The sequence below is a fragment of the Bos indicus genome, chromosome 11, assembly GCF_029378745.1.
Source record: "Bos indicus isolate NIAB-ARS_2022 breed Sahiwal x Tharparkar chromosome 11, NIAB-ARS_B.indTharparkar_mat_pri_1.0, whole genome shotgun sequence".
In the NCBI taxonomy this organism is placed as follows: Eukaryota; Metazoa; Chordata; class Mammalia; order Artiodactyla; family Bovidae; genus Bos; species Bos indicus.
Genome location: NC_091770.1, coordinates 72,356,237 through 72,362,496, shown reverse-complemented (window position 1 = coordinate 72,362,496; position 6,260 = coordinate 72,356,237).

Sequence of the window (6,260 nt, the reverse complement as noted above, 5' to 3'; positions counted from 1 at the left end):
TGGAGCTAAGGAGTGGGCTAGAGTGAGGGTACGGCGGCCGGGCCGGGCGAGGAGCTTGGCTTGAGTCTAGTCGGTGCCCCCCTCCTCTCCTGTCCCGGGCCCCCGCGCTGCTGCTCATCCTTCGCTTCCCGGCCCGGCCAGGTGCTTCCTTTGCGCCCTGCCCTCAGGGTCCCCTCCCTGGCCCGGGCGGCGGGGAGAGGGATGAGAGGCGGTGTAGAATGGGGACTGGAGTGGGGCGGCCGGGTCCCTCTCCTTGGCGCGCCAGCCTTTCTGCCCCACATACGCCAAAAAGAACGATCCTGCCTGTGATCTGACCGATGCCTCCCTTAGTCGGACTCCCTCCCTCCATCCCACCCCAAGAGGTGGGCGTCGGAAATGGGGCGGACCCTCCTGGAATCAAAACCCAAACCGTGGGACTTCGGCCAAGTGGGAAATCACCCCCCGGATGTCAGGGAGTGGGGAAAGGAGGAAGGGCTGGGAGCGGCAAAAGGGGTCGTGTGGGTGGTAAGCAGAGTGGGCCTCCGAGGAGAAAAAAGATGACAGTGGGTAGATGTCCGAGGGTCTCTCCTGAGGGAGAGGCAGCCCGGGGCTTTACAACCCTCTGCCCAGCCCAAACCTACTCCCCCTCACTTCTTGCTTTCCCTCAGCTTCACCATAAAAGGGAACGGCACTAAGCCAGGCTGGGGCCGGGGGCTGGGCTGTTGCTCTGGAGCTGTCAGGGGTAATGGAAGCCAGTTGCTTTGCGGTAGAGGGGGGCCAGGGCTCAGGGGACGCCTCTGGTTCTCTGAGCCAAAGAAAACTACAGGAGCCGCTATGGGGCTGGAACAGCTGGGTGAGGGGGCTGACTCGCTCCCTGAGTGCACGATGAGCTAAGGGTGCACTCACTAGCCGGGAGTGGGCTTCCCTGACTTGGGACCATCAGCAGTTTATCCTCCACACTCCAGCCCAGTGACTCCTAAACTCCCTCTCTGCCTTTAGCGGTCTGTAGTTCCCCGGCCTCCCCTACCTCATCACCCAGCCCCCACCCAGTATTTCCCAGAAGTTTCCTATTTAGAATCCCAAGCCCGTGTTCCCTGCACATAACAAAGTGAAACCTCAGCCGTGTACTCACTCCCTCACATGTCCCTCAGTGAGCAGTCTGTTCCCAGCTCTGCTCTGGGAGAAGGAGGGTCTGGGTCTTAAGGGATTACACATGTTATGCTTTGCATCTCCTAGAAATTTAAAGCAGATCCAAGTGCAGCCAAACATTTAGATCTAGTGTTGAAACAGAACTAGATCCTAGAAAGTACACTTTCTAGAATATAAAGAACATGAGGGAAGACCTTGGAAGTGCTTCAGCTTCTCAAGGCTGTCCTAAAAACCAGCTGACCCGGGTGCAAAGTAAACTAGACTCTCAGAGCTGAAGGGGGCCTTCAAGGTCATTTTATGAGGCAGGAAACTGGAGCCCAGAAGGTAATTGATTTGACCATATTTCTACAAATGGCTAAAGACAGTGTCCCCTGATTCCTGCTCCTGTTCCGTACTGCCTGTCAGATAGAGGACTCAATAGATTGGCCTAGGGTCAGGGACAAGCGGAATAGGATTTGTTTTTTAGAATCATCCAGAAATGTCCTTCACCTCCCAGAACTTCCTGTGCCTGGTTCAGCGAGTCTTAATCAGCCTTGAATGGGTCACTTGGCCTAGTGCCTGGAGGAACTTTTTAACCAAGTTAAAACTGGTCTCCAGGGACTTCCCTGGTGGTCCAGTGGTTAAGAATCTGCCTGCCAGTGCAGGGGACACGGGTTCAATCCCTGGTCTGGTAACATTTCACATGCTGCAGGGCAACTAAGCCTGTGTGCTGCAGTTACAGAGCCCATGTGCTGCAACTACTGAAGCCCGCACACCTAGAACCCGGGCTCCGCCACCTTCAGAAGCCACCACAACGAGAAACCCTCACACCACAACAAAGAGTAGCCCCTGCTCACTGCAACTAGAGAAAGCCCAAGTGCAGTAACAAAGATCCAGTGCAGCCAAAAATACATAAATAAAATCAGAATGGTCTCTAGGACTAAGCTGTGCATGCGTGCTAAGTCACTTTAGTTGTGTCCAACTCTTTGAGATGCTGTGGACAGTAGCCCACCAGGCTCCTCTGTCCATGGGATTCTCCAGGCCAGAGTACTGGAGTGGGTTGCCATGCCTTCCTCCAGGAGATCTTCCTGACCCAGGGATCAAACCCACATCTCTTATGTCTCCTACATTGACAGGCGGGTTCTCTACTGCTAGCACCACCTGGGAAGCCCAGGACTAAGCTGCTGCTGCTGCTGCTAAGTCGCTTCAGTCGTGTCCGACTCTGTGCAGCCCCATAGACAGCAGCCCACCAGGCTCCCCCGTCCCTGGGATTCTCCAGGCAAGAACACTGGAGTGGGTTGCCATTTCCTTCTCTAATACATGAAAGTGAAAAGTGAAAGTGAAGTCCCTCAGTCATGTCCGACTCTTAGCGACCCCATGGACTGCAGCCGACCAGGCTCCTCCGTCCATGGGATTTTCCATGCAAGAGGACTAAGCTAGGAACTAACAAATCAAAAAAATCTTGGGTGAAAAAGCATGAGGGAAGTGAGTCAGGTAAAGCCTTATCCTGGGGGGCATTAGGGGAGAGAGAGGATAGGGGGGACAAAGAGTGGGGAAATGTGGAGCTTAGTCTCTGTGATTAAGGTGACATTTTCAAGAAGTCATGGTCAGGATTAGGCTCAGGAGTGAAAAAGCAACAAGACCTGGAAAAGGGGACTGGGTTCTGAGTCCAGGGAGGTTGGCTCCTAAATATGACACCTATGGGAAGGATTGGAAGGAAAAGGTATATGTGTGTATTTGTGCCAGAGTGGACCTTTGCCTAAGAGTCCCCACAAGCTGGAATTCCCCTCTGAATTTGTATGACCCAAGACCCAGTTCATATTATTCCCCCTTTTTTCCTCCCACTATTCAGCCTTCGGACAGAGGGTGGTAGCCATAAAACGTTCCTTACTGCCCATGCCCCTGTTTGTCCTGGCCCCGATGTAGAAGCTCACCGCTGTCAGTGATGGTTGACTGAATGAGTTAGTCCCCTGCTGTAGCCAAGATTTCCTATTGGCACTAGACCTTTGGCAATTTCCTATCTTGGAGTGGTTATAAAATAGACCTTGTCCTACTGCCCCAGGGACGCTTAGCCTTTTTTGGTCTCAAGAATTCTCTTGCCAGTCTCTGGAAATTTATGGCTGCCTATCAATACCACCACTGCCGCCACTGCCTTCCCTGAAAACTTAGTCTCCAGTGCAGCCTGCTTGTCCAACACCTCAGGCCTCCCCAGTGAACCCAGGAATTGTCTCCCCCCCAACACCCGGCAGTGAACCCAGAGCCACTGATTTCTTTGAGATCTCATAAACATTCATGTCAGTCCCTAGATTTTGGCTCCTAATTACAGGACTAAACAAAATGCAACCTACGGCCATTATATCTCAAAGCCCACATTTTTAACTTGACACACTTAAGATACAACAGATTTTTTAACTTGAGGGGACAGGCAAAGGAATGGGTGACAACTGGGTGGTGACAAGATGGCTGGGATGACTTCAGGTTGCCAGAGGCTGCTGGAGGGGAAGCAAGTTGGCTTCCTACCCGGGCCAGAGGCCGGGCCTAGAACTTATGTGGAGACCAGGGACAGAGCCGCAGCCTTCCAGTGAAAGTGACTTTGAAATCAGGACCTTCCAAGATCATTTCCTTCAAGTCTCCCTAGGTTTGGGCCCCTCACCTCTAAGGAACATCCACAGATTTCCATTTCTAATGGTTCCAGTGTTTGCTTTCACCATCACGTCTTTATGGCAACATTTCTGCCAGTCATCAGGATCATATTCTGGGCCAAAGGACCCCAGGGGTGCATCATGAAGAGTCACATTGACACGGTGGCACCCATTCTCATGTATGTGCTAAGTCTCTTCAGTCCTGTCCAACTCTTTGCAACCTTTCGGACTGTAGTACACCAGGCTCCTCTGTCCATGAGATTCTCCAGGCAAGAATATTGGAGGGTTGCCATGCCCTCCTCTAGGGGATCTTCCCCACCCAGGGATTGAACCATGTCTCATGTCTCTTGCATTGGCAGATAGGTTCTCTACCACCAGCACCACCTGGGAAGCCCTACCCATCCTCATAGTTTCCAACTATTGCCCTACAAATGATTCTCAGAATGAAGACCCACTTTGCTAACCATCTCCTTTGGATGTTTATTTCCATCAAGATGTGTTGTTGTTGTTCAGTTGCCCAGTCATGTCCAACTCTTTGCGACCCCATGGACTGCAGCATGCCAGGCCTCCCTGTCCCTCACCCCCAGAGTTTGCTCAAGTTCATGTTCATTGCATTGGTGATGCTGTCCAGCCATCTCATCCTCTGAAGCCTTCTTGTCCTCCTGCCCTCGATCTTTCCCAGCATCAGGGACTTTTCCAATGGGTTGTCTGTTCACATCAGATGACCAAAATACTGGAGCTTCAGCTTCAGCATCAGTCCTTCCATTGACTATTCAGGGTTGATCTCCCTTAAGGTCGACTGGTTTGATCTCCTTGCTCTCCAAGATACTTTCAGGAGTCTTCAGCACCACAGTTGCTGCTGCTGCTAAGTCACTTCAGTTGTGTCCAACTCTGTGCGACCCCATAGACGTCAACCCACCAGGCTCCCCCGTACCTGGGATTCTCCAGGCAAGAACAATGGAGTGGGTTGCCATTTCCTTCTCCAGCGCATGAAAGTGAAAAGTGAAAGTGAAGTCACTCAGTGTCCCCATGGACCTCAGCCTACCAGGCTCCTCTGTCCATGGATTTTCCAGGCAACAGTACTGGAGTGGGGTGCCAGCACCACAGTTCAAAGGCATCAGTTCTTTGGTGTTCTGCCTTCATTACAGTCCAGCTCTCACAACCATACGTGACCACTGGGAAGATCACAGCCTGGTCACTCTCCTCTTAAACTTGGAATGCCCAAACTAAGATCATCTTTCTTCCCTTCAAACCAGCTCCTCTTCTCAACTTTCCCATCCTGGCTCAAACCCTGGAATCTTCTTCCTTCATCTGGTCCCTCATTCCCCAGGCACTCACCAAGCAGCCACAACCTGCTCTCCCAGGTTGGCATCACTTTGCAATATAGAATTTGGAAGGGACCTGAGATGACAGACGGATAGCAGACCCACAGTGGAGTCAGGGGATTTGTTCAAAGTGATAACACTATTTGGAGGAGAAGCCGGAACCAGCATTCTTGTGCTCTAACACTCAGTCCATTGCTCTTGCCGAGAATATCTTCTGTGTGTGTGTTCACCCCCATACTAAAAACTTGTAACCCAAGCTCTTAACCAGTCTTCTGAGGCTCTCTCTGATTTTTTTCACAATTGACTTTCTGACACAGAGAAGAGCTAACACTTATGTAGCATTTACCACGTGTCAGGCACTATTCCAAATGCTTTACATGGATTAACTGAATCCTCACAAAACTAGGAAGGAGGAGAGTACTATTATTCCCATGTTACAGATGAGGAAACTGAGACAGACCGCTTTTGCCAACCTGAAATCTCTCCCCTCCCCTTTTCTCTGTGGTTCACTTTTCCCTCCAACATGGATCAGGTTCTCTTTCTTCAAACAGCTCTTCTCTGACTCCCCGAAGCAGTCAGCTGTCTTTCTCCTCCTCTTAACCGGAGCGCAGTACCCATCTGTCTGGCCCCCTGGCCTTCTGTCCGTCCAGCCTGTGTTCATTCTCTCTTGTGTCCTGTCCACCAACAGGACCAGCTCCTTACTGAGTCCTTCGTGGGCCTTTGCTCCCTGGGCACCTCGTCAGCGCCCACACCCCGCACTCTCCTGATTTCAGTTTAGTACTTCTGCCTCTGTCTCCCAAGTGGCCCACCGTGCAGGGAGACCTGGACAGAACACAGTGCAGAGGGCCAGATGGTGAGGGGGGCCAGCTGACAGATTCGGACATCTCACAAGGAGCCTACCGCACAGGCTGGTGGTTGAGTCAACTTCCTTGCCTGCCTCAGAGGCTATCAGACTTGGCTCCAGAGTAGGGAGTGACTTCCTTTAGGCTAAACAGATAGGGCCCAACTCATCTCCCTGCCTCCCCTCCCCCACTCATGGCTTTCACCAGGACAAGCCTGACACCCATGATCTCTTGGCCTTTGGAGAATGAAGTCTTTCTCCTCTTGCCCATGTCCTCTCCATGTTTGACAGAAGCTGCTCTCCATTGCCGGACTCCTTTCTTCCTCTGGCTTCTCTGAATTTCCT